Consider the following 19,542-nt stretch of genomic DNA (forward strand, 5'->3'; position numbering starts at 1 on the left):
CTCCGTTGAGGCCTAATCTGTCTTAATGGATCCTGACTTGTGGCACATGAAGAGATGATTTGAATTAGTGAGGCTCAGGATGTTGTTGTTTAGACGCTCGTCGTAAATCTTAAAGCGAGGCGGGTCTCGAGGAACCAATTATTATCAGATTAAGGTGGGACATCAATGTTAATTGTGTTTAAGCTCCCACTTTTGAGGAGAAAAAATGTAGAACTTTAAAATGGCCAAGATTAGCTTTTAATTGAGGTGTTACAGCAGGTAACATCACTGTACAGGGTCTATAGATACTGGAGGACAATGCAGAGGGAACATTGGTTTAATTGGGCACACTGTGTCACCAGGGTGCTTGGCAGCTGATGCTTTCCCTCCAAGTTTCTGACTTTCTCTCTTCTACATTACTGTATATTGAGTAGCTTTAGGCTGCTTTGGACTGGTGAACAAAACAACTCTTTGAAGACGTTACTCTGGGGTCTTGGGAAATTATGATTTCACTATTTTCTCGGCCATGGATTTGTTAATTGCAGCAACTAAAGAACACTTTTCACCTCTGGGAGAAAAACAGCAAAGCTTTATACAAAAAAACACATTTTCTAAACATGCTTTTCTGGCTAATTTGTTTTGTGTGAAGCAAAGTATTTTGAAAGTTAAACAGGAAGAAATATAAAAGTATTTTCTGATCAGCCGACAAAGAGAAGGAACTACTTTGCACCACACACTTAGAAACAGATTAACTGAAGACACAAATGGCGCACAGATCCTAGACTTCTGTCACTGCACAGAGAGTCAAAAAGCTAAAAGGTGAGAACTACTGTGCGCAGCGCTTTTGCACAGAGCATGTCCACTGTCGACTGGGTAACCACACATGTTCACAGGGAGCCAAATGTTGTCTGAGACAAAACCCATTGAGCTGCTATAAATACCGGAGGAACATGGCAGTTGCTTTGTCTGAAAGTTTAATTAGCACAGCACCTAGAGTATTCAAAGATAGACGGACTGGCAGTGGCGAGGAGGCGATAGCTTCCTGTGCTATTTTAGAGACGGCGGTTGGTGTTGTTGGTCGGGTTTGTTTTGACCCACAAACTCAGTGAATCACATTTACTGTTGGTGTGTGTGTGCGATTTATGAAATGAGTTGGATCTGTGTGTAGAGAGTGTGTCTACCTTTGATACTCGCCAGCAGCCCCCCCCCCCCCGCCCTCCCTTTTGTGTTGCTGCTCAGACTGATTGAGTGGTGTGCTGTTGGGCCAACTGGGCTTCCGGCTGGTGGACGGCCCGCATCGATTGCTCGGATTCACCTTCTTCCTCTGGAAAGAAAAAAAATAAGGAATGGAGAATAGAGGAGAAAAAGGTGAGGAAGGAGAGGGAGGAGACAGAAAGAAGGGAGCATTAGCTTAAATGAAAGTTTATTAGCTGTATCAGTCAGTCACTCGGTGGGGTAAGCGTTTTGCCCCCAGGCCTTTAATCCTTCCTCTCTATCTATTCCCTCCCCTTCACCCTGTGTAACTGCTTGTGTGTGTGTGTGTGTGTGTGTGTGTGTGTGTGTGTGTGTGTGTGTGTGTGTGTGTGTGTGTGTGTGTGTGTGTGTGTGTGTGTGTGTGTGTGTGTGTGTGTGTTTAAAGGGAGGGGTTTTGGAGGCAGGCATGACGGGAAAACATTAGGTTGTTGGCGAGTCGCCTGTACACCAGTCAGTAATTGGCTCGGGTAATGGTCATGTCCAGACAAATGGTGTAGGCCCTAACCGTGTTACGAGCAACCGGCTGCTCTGCCTGTATTCACAGCAGAGGAGCCCCGGATACACAATATCTGCAGGGTGTGTGTGTGTGTGTGTGTGTGTGTGTGTGTGTGTGTGTGTGTGTGTGTGTGTGTGTGTGTGTGTGTGTGTGTACAAGACTCGGAAAAACAAGTGATTTACTGAGACACAACTCTTCTTTTTTTTCCTCACAACCGATGTTTTCTGCACAGCCCGTACGCTTGATTCATGATTTGCTTGCGCCGTGATAAGGAGGAAAAAGATGGCAGCACGAGCACCGCTCACCTCCAGGGACTAACCGACATCTGCCTGTGTCCTCCAAACCAGAGACGGATCGGAGATGGGGAGGGAGGGAGAGAAATCAAAACTCAGAAAGAAAGCAAGAAGGAGAGAAGGAAGATGACGAGAGAGAGGAAGTAAGAGGATAACTTCCATTTTTCATCCTCCCCCCCCCTGTGCTGCATCACTTCCCCTTCTGTCTGACTGCAAGCTGAGACACTAATGTCCATTGTGTCTGGATATACTGCCACACACACACACACACACACACACACACACACACACACACACACACACACACACACACACACGTGTGTGCATTAGCGTCCTTTTTCTTTTGTTAATGATATAAGAGCACGAATGAAATGTGTACGCTCCTACAGTAGCTTTGCAAGCTTAATAGCATGCATACATGAATAAAGCTGAGTGTGTGTGTGTGTGTGTGTGTGTGTGTGTGTGTGTGTGTGTGTGTGTGTGTGTGTGTGTGTGTGTGTGTGTGTGTGTGTGTGTGTGTGTGTGTGTGTGTGTGTGTGTGTGTGTGTGGTGGCAGCCCCTCAGCCATCCAGCTATCATCTCCCGCCAGACAGGCCCCACCAAGCCATCCCAGCTGGATAATGAGATCCATTATGATTTACGTGCCAAGAGGACAGCCAGACAGAACAAAGACATGTACACACACACACACAAACACACACACGCACTTACACACATGCACACTCAACACACACGAGTGTAGATGTCAGTGTGTCTCTTACTGTATGTGCTGATGTGTGCTGCCAGCCACTGCTTCATATTTCAGTTGTCTGTGTGTGTGTGTGTGTGTGTGTGTGTGTGTGTGTGTGTGTGTGTGTGTGTGTGTGTGTGTGTGTGTGTGTGTGTGTGTGTGTGTGTGTGTGTGTGTGTGTGTGTGTATGTGTAAGCTGCATTAGTTGCCTGTAGGGCATCCTGCAGTGGCTCCTCTTTCCGTTTGCAACTCAACAACTTGGACCAGTTCTCTCTCTCTCGCTCCATCACTCACACACACTCTTTCTTTCCACCTCTGCGAAAGCAACCGCACTTTTCCTCAGAGTGAGGGGAAGTATAGAAACCTCACTCTGTATCTACCCCCTACTTTCCCCTCTGCGTTTCACTCTCAACTTCACTGTGCCTCAGGGCGTTGTGGGCAGAGAGTGAAAGGTGAAGATTACAACTGTGTGCCGCATGAAGAAGAAGAGACCACACAGCCTCACCCTGATTTATCAGCACCTCTACGGCAGGAGCCAGCCAGGGATCGGTTCCAAGGTATTTATGGCAGTGTGTGTGTTTGTGTTTGTGTGAGATGGGATTTGTTAGTGTAAAGCCAAAGTTGCTGTCAAACACATTTTGGAAGAGAGGCACGCTATTGCTTCATTTCACTTGTTGGGAATGGGGCTGTGGTTGATTTGTCAGCTGACAAAAAAAAAATCGAATTGGAAAATGTCAATCAAATTATTTGAAATATGATTTAAGTTTCCTATCAAACAAGCACAAAGATAAAGATCTATATATGGAATCTGGGTATAAAATGTCAGAGAATAGCAAAACTGTCATGATTTCAAGCTGAATCCTCCAAATCTTGAGTTGTCCAAGACATTAGAGTTGTGCAATTTAATATAACAGATCAAAAACCAGAAGGACTCTCACAGCGCAGACCTCAGCAGACCTCGGTGAACTGTAATCCCGCTGACAAACAAACAAACTGAAAACATAACCTCTGCTGAGGTCGCCAGCAAATCCTTGAACTGGAGAAGCTATTAAGGTGATTGTCTGATGATAAAAACATTAGGAAAATGGGTTAATATATTGTGTACATTATCATTATTTCTTTGGGTATCATGCTCAATTAAAGAGGACATATTCGGCTCATATTTGGATTTTTTGCCTCTACTGTGACAGCATCTCTTTTCCCCCTCAACCAGAACCAGAGCCCAGTCCGCCATTAAAGGGCCCCTTTAATGGTCCTACTCTAAAGAACACGAGAGTCCGTTTGTTGTCAAATTATATCCAATAAATATTTATTTCATAACTGCAAAAAGTTTCATAGTTTCTATTTCCCTCCTTCACACACACACACACACACACACACACACACACACACACACACACACACACACACACACACACACACACACACACACACACACACACACACACACACACACACACACACACACACACACACACACACACACACACACACACACACACACACACACACACACACACCACCCACCCACCCTCTGAGTGCAGGGCAGAGAAAACAATGGCGGGATTCTCTGTGCTGTTCCTGCTTTATGAAGTATTCAAGTGACGCCAGCTCAATTAGAGGCCTAAATGCCAAGATCCAGACTGGGGAGAGACGAAGAGATGAAGAGAGATCAGAAGAGAAGCAGAGAGAGAGGTACAATGAGGACACAGGCAGGGAGGAGGAGGGCCGTAATGAAGCGATGGGGAATGACGGACAGAATGTAGAGCCCTTTAGGGACGTAGGAAATGACAAGAAAGAAGATGTGTGGTAATATGCAAATAAAAGAGCAAGAAAATGAAGACAAACGACCAAAGACAGAGGGACAAGGACACTCATGACCCCCTTGATCTGCCTGCCATAGCTCTGCCTTTGTACACACACACACACACACACACACACACACACACACACACACACACACACACACACACACACACACACACACACACACACACAATCCTCTGTGGTATGTATTTCCATCATCAAATGTGATCAGAGCTACTGTCCGCGAGCCAACATTCACTCAACTGTGATAACTGCTGCAGGAAGGCGCACACACACACACACACACACACACACACACACACACACACACACACACACACACACACACACACACACACACACACACACACACACACACACACACACACACACACACACACACACACACACACACACACACACACACACACACAGGGTGAGTATACTGTCATCAGCTTAGGTAGCAGAGAAGGATCTGACATGCCTGGTTAAATTAAAAGGTCAAATAAATTAAATAAACATCAAAGTGAACGAGCCTTCAGATGATCGGAGGGCTCCGAGGGGCCGCTCTGGGGGCTTGTCTCGAAGAAAACGAAGAGCCCCATAATCACGTATTGTTTAATTTAAGAGGATCATTCCGGTTTATTACGACTTGGCTTTTATTTTCATGGTGCTGGGTGTTATTTCTGTGGCTAATAATAACATTATACTCACCAAGTTAATTACCGAGAGCTGGGAGCGCGGCCACATCGCTATAAAGCAGTCAGACGAGCCGAGCGAAAACACGGATATAACGCTTTTTAGAACCTCAAGGTTAGCCAAATGCATTTGGGAGAAAATACAAAGGCAAAAAGTTAAATTAATAATGTCCTTTATGAACAACCGTTACAGTTTTGGCTGCTTTACAACAATCTGGTTGCTTGTTTCCTTCCACGCTCAGAACTTTTCTGCATCTCTGCAACTCATTTGATGAAAGCAGTGTTGTCAAAAGGATGAAAAGATGTTAAGTTCTCATTTTGTTTAATGATTTTTGGCACAAACAAGGACATTTCTTTATCAGACTAAGGTTCCTTGAAGTAAACATTTACAGTAGTTATAAACATTCCCTCTAAAATCCTTGACAAGTTCGACTTTTGTAAAGCCTGTGTTAATTAAATGCCACAGCGACGTACGGCATGACTACAAAAGCTGTTCATCTGTGGAACAACTGTAATGATGAGCTGAAATACTGTGAAACTTTATCGAAACTAACAAAAATATTCAAAAAAAAATATTTATTATTAATTGTACAAAGAGATGATTTTTTTTTTAACGAAGCAAATATCACAACCGCTGACGACCAGGAACTGAACTCTGTGACTAGAAACGTTTTTATTCTTCTTCTTCTTCTTTATTTTTTATAATATGTAATTTAATTTATAATAATATACTTTGTAACAAAAACATGTTACATACAACATGTTCAATAAATTGACTTAAAAAAAACTATTGGATGTCTTTGAACGGGGCTTTAAGCTGAAGGGTGTGTTTGTTGTATGGGTGCCCCCCCCGCTGAAGTTGAGCCTCTCCCCATGCGGATTTTGTCACCATTCTCTCTGCATTTACACACACATTTTTGTGGTTTCAATAAAAATTCCCATTGACGCAGCAGACAAAGTGTTCATGTTCTCCATGGTTAGCCACTCTCTGAAGTATTTGGACTTCTAAGTGGGCATGTGTGCAAGTCTGTGTGGGAGCTGAACCCGCAACCCCACTGTTGTGGCACGTCCCACGCTCCACCCCGATCAGCCCCGGCGTCCAAACCCAAAACACATGCCGCAACCCAAGTAATCCCCTCTAATTGAGCACCAACAAAACAACACTGCGCCTCAGATCTCACTTTCACAAAAAAAAAACCTAACGTCAATATTTCTCCAACAACCCAAACGCGGGTGAGCCCCCCCCCTCTCCGCATCTCAATCCTCCTTAACAAAACAGCTCTTCACTCGCTGTGGTGCCACCCTAATCACTTCCTTCAGCACCAGGTGGTTCTCATTGACTGGGGCCCGGCTCCTCCGCTCAGCAAGACGCTCCGCCAGAGGAAATTGGCTCGTCTACACGCGTTTATTGCTCATGAGCTCTATCGAACGGAGCGGTGCCGACACTCCACCACCGGCCTTTGTTTGGGGCTCTTTGAGCAGACCTGCTTTGCGGTACAGAACACAGCTGCTGCAGTTTGCGCCGCACCATCCAAAGAAACAATTACAAACACCCTCTCCCTATTACTCCCCACCATTAGCCGCCATTGTGCGGAGTTAGTGGCAGTCTACGGAATAAGTGGATTCTAATTCATGCCTCTTTTCACAGGCCTCGCCTGCTGCAGTGGCTTTCCCCCACTAATGAAGAGGATGAAAGAGAAGTGTTAATCAAACTGAGCATCTCATCTGTGGCAATAAGGAGCAGAGGAGAGGCCTTGGAGTGACTCCCCAGTGTGTGAATGTGGGCAAATGTGTGTGTGGATGGGGATGTGACTTTCTATTCTGTTCCTGAATCTGAGGCTCTGTAATCGTCAGTTAGAAGGGAAATAAATGAGGAAGGAATGCAGGAAATGATATGTGTGCCAGGGCCTTGTTTTCTAATTGCCTAGCCTGAGCCTATAGGGAGGCATGATCCACTATGGGCCAATCCCTCTCCGCGAGCAGCCTTTTCATCCCTCCCAGGCTCCCTCGCCTTGGACCACAGCGCTAACCAGCAGGGTCTGATTAGATTTAAATGTCAAGAGAGATAGGACAATACAGTTATCTTCCAAATTATTGCCCATTAAAGGGCCTAAGCAGTGCACCTCCCTCCTCAACTAACTAATCACCAACCAGATTCATCATCTCACAGACTGGGGCATCATTTGGGGAGCCGTGGTCTACCCTTTCTCCTCCCTCTCACACCATGCGCAAGGGCATCCAGGAGTGTCTGTAATGTATGATCAGTGTGTGTGCATGCTGTGTGTGTGTTGCTCCGGAGGGAGCTGGCTCTGCGCCCCAGGCCGGTGCCCAATTAAAGAGAAAGAGAGAGAGAGAGAGAGAGAGAGGGAGAGAGTGTGTGTGTGTGTGTGTGTGTGTGTGTGTGTGTGTGTGTGTGTGTGTGTGTGTGTGTGTGTGTGTGTGTGTGTGTGTGTGTGTGTGTGTGTGTGTGTGTGTGTGTGTGAAAAGGAGGAGAGGGGCTCCTCATTTAGACAGCAGGAGCAGCAGACTGTGTTCAACCTGAAGTCAACAGACAGGGGGACAGACAGACAAGCAGGGGGACAGACAGACGGGGGGACATGGAGGTGTCCCATCTGCCTCCTCCTAATTCACCTGCCGTCCTCAGGGTGTCATACAGAGCCAAAATAATAGTCCTCCGTTGGGTTATTTTACATGTTTTTGTACCCTTCTTCCCTTGCTTCGTTCCCCTTTCCGCTCTTTGTTCTTGAGTATATTCTCACCTCCCCTCGTTCCCCTATAAGGAACCCTATCAGAGATCTGGCATGCATTACGGTTTTCATCCCATCATAGTGGTGATAGTGACAGTGGGGGGGGTCTTATGGAGGAATGAGGAAACTGGTAATAAGAGGACTCATATCTCAAGGTGGTTTCCTTCATATCCTCGTCGCTCTTGGCTGCTCTGCCATTTCCATTTCCCGGCTTGCCCACCTCTCAGGATTCATCTTGTTGGTTCCTCTTCATATTCCCCCTCCACTGATCCTTTGTCTGTTCTTTTATCCCTCCTTCTACTCCATCTCTTTTCCCCCCTTTTATCTGTCCCCTCTCTTCCATCATGGAGCCACTTATATTGGGCTCTGACTTCATACCTCCACCGGGGATTTATGCACAGGAGCCCGGGTGATGTGCATTAGGGCCCGCCAGGCGTAAGGCAGCGCATTATGGATCGCACTATAAATAGCAGCTTTGCGTCCTGTAAAAGCTTTTCATTACATAGAGATATCGTTTGATCAATATAAGCCCCGCGCTAAATCTAATTACCAAAACGACTAGGGCTGGGAAGAAAAATATATGTATTATCAAGATGATCAGAACACTGTTTGAACCAAAGCGGCTTCCAGAGGAGCAAAATAAATAGCCCATTTTAAGTAAAAAGGTAAAAGAGCTAAGTGGGATGTAGGGAGAAATGTGGAAGGAGAAATGGCAGCCTGAGTGAGGGAAGTGATGGCTAATGGGAAACAGAGAAAGGGAAATACATTATGTCTAAACACACACTCTGGATAATGTGCAGAGGCAGATGGATTCTGAGAAGCTTTCTAAAAGGGCCCAAGGTGGATTTATTGTCATTATACAACACTTTTTCCCTCTATGCTACAAAAGAAAGAAAAAAAACTATTATTCACACACACACACACACACACACACACACACACACACACACACACACACACACACACACACACACTTACAGTACTGACAAACATATACTGTGTTGCTGAAGCTCCTCTGGTCTGATCCTGGCGCACAGCAGACCTTCGCATAAGGTGCAGCTGTAGGAAGACGGGGGAGAAAAAATTGCAAAAAAAGGGGGAGTGAGAGAGAGAGAGAGAGAGAGAGAGAGAGAGAGAATAGGAGGAGCCCAGGGTGTCATTTCTCTCTCTGTCAGCTTCTTGCCTCCCCCATCCTCCCTCCCTCCCCCATCACCCCCTGAGATGTGGATGCTTCGCGGGGACAATTACCGACTGACACTTCATCATGGGCCGCGCGACAGGCGCTGACGGCCCTCGTCCAAACAAATGATGCTGGGGTCGAGGTTGCGGGCCTGCCTCCGAGTCTGCCCGCCTGTAGCCCCGCTGCACGGCCCTGCAGTGCATTAGCTGGCCGCACACACACACACACACACACACACACATACCAAAAAAAAAGCTACATTAAAAAAAAAGACTCCTCAACCAACCAACCCTTTCCTTTAAGAAAAACACATTTATCAGCAATGGGGGATGGGGGGGGTTCAATAGAAGCATGGAGGGTGGGAGGGGGCGCTACAGTACTGTCAAACCCCAACCCCCTAAGGTAAAGAGAGAGCTCTTCATCTTTGTGAGGCAACTATAGGACGATCACACACACAAATACTCTCCATACGTCGAGCCAATCAGATAATGGGGTTAAACAGTCGCTTAAAAAAAGCAGACGAGGCAAAAAAGCCAGCAATCAGCATGTTGACACCGGCACGCATCAATTAACCCAGTGTCTTTGTGGAGCACAGATAACACTGACCCGCCTCCACCAACACACTCCTTAGCCTTGGGTTTAGTGAAGCTAAGTTTAGATTCGTAAAGTAGGTCAATTACTAATAGTAAAAAAAAAGGGGGGGGCAGCGTGGTGTTTAAGTAGAGAACATAAAATTACAAAGATGCGGAGGACCTGCTGGTAGCGGTCCCTCAGCTGAGACTCTGAATCTGCAAATTAATAAACGCTGCCTGTGATCTGGGCCCGGGGAGGCCGCTGAAACAACGATTGAGACAGACATCAAACGCTCCACTAACGTTGAAACAACACTCGGTAGAAAAAAAAAGAAGCCTCGCCGGTCTCTGAACACGCTCACCGCTGTGCATGGAGGAGAGAGAGAGACGGAGACAGCGTAAACAATGAAACATTTATCAAAGCGAGGAGGGCATCTTCAGACTGCTGATGCAGGTGGCATTATTGTTACTGTGCCAAGCCGCAGCCAATGAGCTCCCCTGCTTCAGGTTGTTGGGAAACTCAAAAGCAACCTGTTCCCTATTGACTATTCTTTGCGGATGCCCTCTTCTCTCCCGAGGAACTGGCTTTTTTTATCTCCTCTCATTGTGTTTATTATCACATTGTTCTCATTCAAACTCCTGATGTTCCCCCTATTGACAGCCAACCCTTGATGAATGTGTTTATGGCATTCCTCCCGTCTTCAAACCCAATGCACAAGCCGCTGTCTAAGATAAATAAAAGGGGGAGATGACATGGGTTGGGGGGGGGGGGGGGGGGGGGGGGGGGGGGGTGGCGAGAGAGAAATGAAGGGCAGGAGAAAAGAAATACAAAGCGGGAGCCATACGTCATGTTGTAAAAGCCCTGGAGAACGCTTTCAATCTTTCCGTCAATATTCAGGCCTGTATACGCCATCATTAAAAAGGGGACGCTTCCCTGTTTATTTATCATAAGGACACATTGCTGACAGCTTCCTGTAAACAACCCGTGTGTTGATATGCGCGTGTGTGTGTGTGTACGTACATTCAGTGTAGCTTTCGCAACACAAACTCCCAACGCCTCTCTGTCCGTTATCTGTGAAAATGGATGGCTGCTGCTCGGTAATGTGGGGAACAAGTGATGGAGTCGGCCAGCGCGCTCTCTGATAATGGCTGTTAGAGCTCATCACTGTACACAGAGAGGGATGGAGGTTGTTAAACACAGGAGGAAAAATGCTTTTTTCCACAATGACTGCTGGATAGAGAAGTGGGAAAAAAATGCACGAGGTGAGTGTGAAAGATGGAGTGGCGTTCAGTTCTTCAAGATGTTTTCTACATCGCCTCGGAGATTGCAAACGTTTGAATAATGAATGATCATGGCATGACCTTGCAACAGGTTGGTTGCATCAAAAGCAACGCAACCAGCAAGTGTTGAAAGAAAGGATGTTATTTTTTTCTCCTCGAGTCTACTTTGTGTACTTTTGTAAAAGTTTCCTGCATATGGATTGTGAAATGTTTTTTAAACAGCAGTTTTCAGACACAACAATTAGTTGGCTTTTCCTCCCCGGCTCAATGACACTTAGACCCAAAGATAGTCATAAATGTATGAGTTTATATATTGGCTTTTGGAAAATCCTACTTATTCTGGCGTTTTCCATCATAAGCAGACAAAACTTTACTCTTTCTGACTACATTTTCTTCCATATACCGGCTGCCACGTCCACACTTAGCACCAAAGGTCACTCGGTCTTTCTCACTGATAAGCTAAAGCTAAACAACGATTGGCTAACAGCTGGTTCCCATCAGTAATAGCACTGATAGCTTCCAACTTGTTGCAGGAAATGAATATGAAGAGCAATAAAAACATAAAAGCTACGATTCATTCCTTCTTTGATGCACAGACATAAGCCCAATGTCTAGTCAAATACATCCTCATGTGAAAACCATTCAAACAAGTTCCACTTCCTCATTTGCAGAGCAGGATTGAGCGTGTCAGAACTGCCCAAGCAAGATTAGTCGAGCGTTTGCGTGCGTACTTGTTTGTATATCCAGGCCGACTGACCCACAGAGAAAGACAAATGGCTTTAGCAGGGGGGCCATGCCTGACATTTAGGTTTCATGTGGTAATGGAGGATGACCTGCCGGGGTCAGGCCTGCCAGCGAGGGCCGCAGAGGGGGCCCATTCCTGCACACGGCCCCCATCCCTGTAACTAGACACTAGCATAACAGTGGTGGACACACACACACACATACATAATCACTCACTCACTCTGGAAGACAGAGGGGCATCCCACAGGCTCGACCACAGAGGTGAGGTGTCATTATAGAGAGGAGACAGATGTTCCCTGAGTGCTTTACACGAGGAAGTCAGTGGTGGAAAGTACATTTACTCAAGCACTGTACTTGGGTATGATTTTAAAAGGTACTTGTACTTGAGTATTTCCATTTTTGGCTTCTTTGTACTTCTACCCCTCTACAGCTCCGGAAAACATGAAGAGACCACTCCAAATGTTTCTTAAATCTTTATCTCTACATGTATGGCTGCAAGTCCAGTGTCTGTTGAATTCCAACATAGATACAAATTGGCAGTGCTATGATCTGGGGGTTGCTGCAGTTGGTCTGGTCTAGGTTCAGCAATGTGCCCAAAGAATGAGGTCAGCTGACTCCCTGAATATACTGAAGGACCAGGTTATTCCATCAATGGATTTCTTCTTCCCTGATGGCACGGGCATGTTCCAAGAGGACAATGCCAGGATCCATCAGGCTCAAATTGTGAAAGAGTGGTTCAGGGAGCATGAGACATCATTCTCACACATGGATTGGCCCCCACAGAGTCCAGACCGGAACCCAATTGAGAATCTTTGGGACGTACTGGAGAAGACTTTGCGCAGTGGTCCGAATCTCCCGTCATCAGTACAAGATGTTGGCGAAAAGTTAATGCAAGACAGAAATAAATGATGTGACGTTGCAGAAGCTTGTGGAAACGATGCCACAGCGAATACATGCCGTAATCAAAGCTAAAGGCGGTCCAGCGAATATTAGAGTACCTTTGGTCCTTTAAGTATATTTTCTTGCTATTACTTTTGTACTTCAGTAATATTTTGATTGCAGCTCTTCTACAAGATCGGAGTTCTTCTCCCACCTTTGCAGGAATTAAAGCCGGGTGTTCGTATATATAGCTGAGATTTCTGTTCATATTTTCTATATCTGTGTTGGTGCACATCGATTCCTACATCCATGGCAACAGCAGGGTCCAGGAAAAGCAGAAGCAGAGAGCGAGCTGTTGTTAAGAGAGCGCCTGTGTTCACCCTGCAACAGGAGGCCACTCTATATACTGTTTGTGACAGCTTTGTGGTAATAATGGAGCCCTGGCCCCCGCTAGTGCAAGTGGCATGCTCAGTCAAGTGAGACTTTGCCTAAGAGAAGACACATACACACACACGGTACACACCAGGCAGCCTCCTTCACACCTAATGAGACCACTGGGAGAGTGAGAGCAGGAGGCAGGGAGATGAGGGGAAGGATGAGAAATAAAGGAAGAACGCTAGGAAAGAAGAACAGCGAGAGTAGGGAGAACAAGACAAACACAGAGAGAGAGAGAGAGAGGGGTGGAGAGAGAGAGAGAAAGAACTGCTCCAACGTTCATGGCTTGGGAAGGGGGGAGTATGGAGTGATGGCCTGGATTGCTGCCAAAGAAGAGAGAGGAAGAAGAGGAATGAGTGTGTGTGTGAGAGAAAGTGAGGTACAGTGCGAGGCTGAGCAGCGGGTGGTTATGCAATGTACACAACACAGGAGTGCAGGGGGGGATCAAAGACACGGGGTGCATACATAACTAAATCTGACACCGTAGTGCAACTAGAGACGATGAGCAGGGAGGGAAAACAGTAAAATATAAGAACAGGCCTTCCCTGGGGACGGAGGGATGGAGAAACAGCACATCTGGTACTGGGTACACTTTATCTCTGAGTAACAATGGAGAGAAAAAACCCAAAATAAATGAAGATAAAAATAAAGACATGTCAAAACAGCTCTACTTCTACTCGTGGCGCCGCAGCTTCATGTGCTCTTCCAGACAGGTGCACATCGCAATTCTGCAGTACGAAATGGGAAAAGGCTTAAATGTCCGGTCACAAGGAACCCAGACGGACAGGCACAGCTGAGCCTTTGGTTATGCTTCCAGGGAAAGCGGAGCATGAATTATTAACAGGCGCTCGGTCTAATGAAGTGAAGATGAGCCACTTGGCTCCAGGCTGAACGGAGCAGACCACCACGCTTGTTTGGACCAGAGAGCTCAGAGCCCACGGCAGGTCACAGCGTCAACAAGTGACACGTCCCCTGTACCGCTGCCGGGAACAGTGTAGTGCTCAGCTGTGTGTTCTTACTAGTCAGCGCCACCTTTGAGTCTGTTCATAGGTATTAGTCTTGAATCTTTGATCCATTACAATCCGAAAGAAGGCCGTCAACTCATCATTAGTCTGTTTTTTGGGCAGTGAGTGACAGCTATGAAAGGGGGAGACAGAGGGGATGACACGTGACACATGTTCCCGGGCCGGATTCGAACCTGGGTCCTCGGCTTTGGGACCAGGCCCCAGTACGTGGGCTGTCACCTCTACCAAATGAGCTACTCAACTTGCGCTCCAGCACATTGGTCCCCTCCCTTAGCCAATCACGTACAGCCGACCAGTTAACCAATCAGAGCAGACTGGGCAGGTAAACATGTCACAGTAGAGGCACAAAATATAAATATGAACCTGACAATTCAATGAAATTCCTACCAAATAAAACAAGAACTTGAAAAGGGGAAACGCGTTGTACACTTCAACACATTTCACCCATCAGCCGAGCCTCAGCTGACTTTGTAACCACAAGTTTATTTTATATGGAGTCGGAGCGTGGGACACATTTTTTCCCCCGATGTTCTTTATGGCACTGGGAAGGAAGCTTAAGTCCTAATGGTACAGCCCGTTCTTCACATGGACAGTTGAAAAGAGAGGGTAAAAAAAAAAGCACTTCCAATCCTCGACTACTGCAGGAAATGAAACCCAGCTCAGACACTCTTCCTATTGTGAACGAGAAATCAGTCTGTGTCAAACCTCAAGGATTTGAACCGTAGTTTGCTTATTCTATTGTACTACAACGCATTATGTGAATATTGCATCTTACAAAGAGGCAACCAGACTCTCTAACCTCCTCCATGTATTCATATCTGTACTGTAAGTGCCAGTTTAAGTCCACTTCTCTTTAAGGACTCCCGACAAATCCAGACCCATCTATTCTGGCAGAGAGGCTAGAATAGAGGAGATGGAGGATATATTTTCGCTGGTGTACAGTAAGTGTTGCCACAGTCACTGTTCTCAGCCTGCCTGCTCATCTGACAGTCCAAATGCCACAGCTAATTCCCTCACAGACTCTGGCGAAGGCTCCGGGGATCATCAGCAGTGTGAGCTGGGAAAGACAGGAAGCTGGCAGGCACATATTGCTGGGCGAGTGGATGACTGCAACGAGCTTGTGAGGAAAGCCCCATCCTTCCTCTGGGTGGGCACGGTTTTGCTTAAGTGTGGGTGTTGCTGTTGGACGTTGGCCTTGCTGACCAGCTAGACTCCCTCTTGGATCTCTCAGCCTTGAAAACAACCTTCAACCCCTGTGTGCTTTGGCCCACACGCTGCAGGTTGGGTGGTGGTGATATTTAGTTTGCTAAAGGCAGGTTGAGAGGGAAAAGGGGCATTTCCAGTTAAGTTCAAACGCTGAGTATGCTATTTATGTTTAAATAATGGGTAATTTGACAGAGAAATTGTCCCTTCAATGATTTTTGACTACTTAATAGCTATAAATCCAAGCGTTTAAAAGCATTGGACACCCATCTTATTGTAATTCGGACAGCAATTGCTAAAAACAACCCGTTAGGTTAAGAGTATAAGACATTAAAAAGGGACATTTCAAAGTTAATAATCCAATACAATCCAATAAACATTGTATTCTGTGTGGGCTTGTCGATAGAGGAAGGGCATTGCCTCTGAATTGAAGGAGCGTGGAATGGTTCAGTAGGTCAGCACTGTAAAGTATAACTGAACACATAAGTGTTATTGACCAATATAGCTTCTGGGTAATATTTCCTGAGAAGACATGTTTACCTTAGGCAGGAAAGAGAGCCAATTAGACCCTGCTGCGTACAAACATAAATACACAAACACCTCGGTGTGTAGCGATAAAGTGTGACATGAGTGGCAGCCCCCGCTATTAAGAGGACGATTGACAATAAAGCTATCAATGCAGTCACTGGAATAAAATGCTCCGTTATCATTCAATAAGGCAATTATCTTCTACAAGGCTCTCAGTGGCACTGTACTCATTCCTGGGGAGCCTGCAGGCAGGAAACAATGCGCAGGTGGTGAAGTGTCTCTTAGCTACATTCAATTCAGTAAATATGTGACATTGCACCGAGGTGAAGTCTGAGAAACAATCATTACTAGTTACTATGTACATTAAACACAACTCCTCCTCCTCTTGCTGGACATTTTCCAGTGCAGCAAGGGTCCTATATCACCGTATATAATACATCAGAGACGACTGTCGTTCATTTCTTCTATCTTTCCTCATTCTTTCTCGTCAGGGTTTCCCAGTGGCTGTCCAGAGCACATGTGTTTTGGTTTACCAAGAGCGAAGGTCTATCTGAGCCCGGGCTGAGAGCAGACTGCGGGCTTTGTCTGTGGCACCATTAATCAAGTGTCCTTTAACAAAAACAGAAAACCAGATGAGAGACAAAGGGAAGAGACGTGGGGGGTGGGCCCTTATTTAGGTAGAAAGAAAAAAAAGGGTAGAGAAGGAAGAGAGGAGAGAAAAAAGGGGGGATGTTTGACCCACATCCAGGCCTTCAATAAATCAAGCAGCAACAATAACAAGCAAAGTTTTCATGTGGCTTGACTGATTAATCAGGCTCTTTTTTTTTGACATGGGAGGCGAGGGAGTCTTTTCTTCTTTCTCTGTCTTGTCTCTCTTGAGGGAGACTGCAGAGTGGCTTTTTTTGAAGTCGGGTGTTTATGTCTTCATGCTGCAAGGTTTCAGACCTGAAGGCCTGCATCGCTCAGCGGCTTTAATGAGAGGACGACCTTCTGCTGTTTCCGGCTGTATTAATGCGCAGGTTGCCGGCGAGAGGTATGAACACGCACAGGCACGCAGACACAGGTCTCTTTTCGGAAATATAAATAAGTGCTGTTTTACACATGTGCACGTCACCACACACACACACACACACACACACAATCTACAAGAGAAGCCACAGGATGTGAAGGAGCCCTCTGAGACTCTTTGCCAGGCTTCCGATCGATGGGCATTGAGTGTGGACAAGGAGGCCTCAGGATCGATAGGGGGCCATTACAGAGATGTGTCTACTGGGACCTGGGAGAGGAGGTGGTTGTGGTGGTGGTAGGTGGCGGTGGGGGAGGGGCCGGGGGCGGGGGTACAAGTGGGATCTTGATGCTGTCTTCTTTACCACATAGATAGGAGGTTTTACTCCACGCGAGTGCTGGGACGCAAAGAAACAAGGACATGTGGACGCATTAAGTAAAGCAGTTGATACAGAGGTAAATGGAGAGCGTCAGGTACTGAGAGAGCATACACACACACATACACATAGACATACACATACACACACCACACACGCACACACACTAATGGTATCCCAGGAGACCTGCTGCCACACCAGGAGTGCTCATCCTCGTCTTCTTCTCTCAATCTCACATTTTCAGTGTCCTCATCTACAAACTTCCAGTGGGGGAAGAGTCTTTCTGTCTCTTTCGCTCACTTTTAGTGGCGTTTTCTCCTCTAATTCTCCCTCCTCTTTCTTCAACTCACCCGCCTTCTCCCCCCTTTGCAATGCACTGTCACCAGAGCTGCTTGTGCTGTGCTTTGTCAGTGGATCCTAACACACTCTGTCAGCCCCTGCTCGTCTCCACTCCTCTGCTGCTCACAGAGCACCTACTGACTACTCGCTCTTTCTCCTAAACACACACACACACACACACACTCACACTCACACGCACACGCACACGCACACGCACACGCACACACACACACACACACACACACACACACACACACACACACACACACACACACACACACACACACACACACACACACACGTTTCCAGGCTTTAATGTTCAAAAAGCTCTTTATTTTTCTCATACTGCCTGTGCTGCAGCGCCTCTTTTCACCCTCTGTCTGAAACCAGAGCCCAGTCTGCTCTGATTGGTTAGCTGGCCGGCTCTGTTGTGGTTACTCAACCGCTTAGAGATGTCCCGCCCCTTAGCCTATCACGTAGTTAGGGCTCTAGTCAATAGAGGCGCAGGTGAAACAAAGTCACGTAATAATGTTTCGGACTAAAAACAAAGGAGCAGGAGTCTGTGGGAGAGAGACTCCATCTGGAGGGAAATTTGGGATTTTAGCCTTGGCAGACCATTGACATGCACAAAAACCTGTATAACAAACTACAGGAAAGGGAAAACCCAAATGAGCATAATAGGGCCTCTTTAATATAACTATGATGTGCTTTGTTTGCTTTAGCAGAGTGATACACATACGTAACACTCACCTTGAAAAGAACACCATTTAAGGATATGTTCTTCAAAAAAACACTTTAGATTAATATAAAAAATGTCTTACTCCAAAAAAAAGAAGGAAAAAAGGAGAATGCTTTGTACAGGTGCTAATCACATGAGAGAAGATGGACGAACCAGTCAAGCAGACGACAGAAACCAGTCAAGCAGACTGGGAGCTGGCTCCTGCATCCATCACCATTCCAGGAAAAAAAAGAACATTTAATCCTCCATCAAAAAATTGTTAGAAGAAAAGAAGGGTCTGCACCTCCTAGCCAGCGCCCTCTTTTCTGCGGCCTGTCTCAACGAGCGCCGCCATTAAAACGTGGTTGAAAGTAGTGCACTTGGAACATGCTGTGGAGACGAAGCACTATTAAAAGTCAGGCAAATGATTTTACCAGTGCTTATGAAATTGCACAGAGGTGCCATGTCGGCTCCTGCAACTGCGGTCCAAGAAACCCTTCTGTGGGTGATCAAAAAGTACTTGAAAGTGCACGCACACACACACACACTAATCACACACACAGTAATCACACAGATTCTGGGCTCAGTTAGCAGTCCCCGTTGGTTTGGAAGGCTGCAGCAGGCTATAACAACTGCAGCCTGGCCCGCCTGTTAGCAGTGGGCCCTCTGTTTCAGAAATCTGGGTTCTCTTTGCCTTTGGACCGGGACCAGTTCAGGCTGCACAATACACCACTGTGTTGGGAGAGTGCGAGGGAAAAGAGGGAGAAAGAGAGAGAGAAAACTGCAGACATGCTAGTTTCTGTGTGCCCACGTGTATAAATAAGCATGTGCATGTATGTTGGAGTGTGTTTTGGTTGGGAAGACTGCGCATGTGTGTGTGTATTATAACAGCACACCACACCCTCTCTCTCTCTCTCGCTCTCTTCTGAGGTTTATGTTGTTACATCATCATCATTTTGCTACCTCAGCACAAACAACCATTTCGGGACCCTCCCCCCCCAGGCAGTGTTTGAATGGTGTTGTTGAAACCCTCCAAGAGGTCAGTGCACAAGGAGTAACACACATCACTGTCAAGAGAGAAACAATACAGAGGAGCGCGGCCGTGCAGCTGTGACGACTACAAGGGAAGCAGGCTGCAGATGCAGAGCGGGCTTCCTTCAGGCGGCACCTGTCCCTTTAAGATCTATTTCTCACAGCTTGCGGGTGCTGAGCTGAGCGGGCTAGCCTGATCCGAGATGCGCTGTGCATGTATG

At 46.5% G+C, this 19,542-nt stretch overlaps 1 protein-coding gene across 4 annotated transcripts in view; it reads right to left on the minus strand.

The window, feature by feature from the left end:
* The window catches only part of raraa (retinoic acid receptor, alpha a), a 142,796-nt gene that overhangs the window by 101,868 nt on the left and 21,386 nt on the right, over nucleotides 1-19,542 (minus strand). The window contains exon 1 of one of the 4 annotated variants that reach the window (XM_063892642.1): nucleotides 1,161-1,182. The exons of the other annotated variants lie outside the window; for them this stretch is intronic. The gene's annotated coding sequence lies outside the window, so the exon portion shown is untranslated. Of the gene's footprint in view, nucleotides 1-1,160; nucleotides 1,183-19,542 lie in introns of those variants that run through there. 4 annotated transcript variants of the gene reach the window in all.

This window comes from Eleginops maclovinus, chromosome 10, assembly GCF_036324505.1.
Source record: "Eleginops maclovinus isolate JMC-PN-2008 ecotype Puerto Natales chromosome 10, JC_Emac_rtc_rv5, whole genome shotgun sequence".
NCBI lineage: Eukaryota > Metazoa > Chordata > Actinopteri > Perciformes > Eleginopidae > Eleginops > Eleginops maclovinus.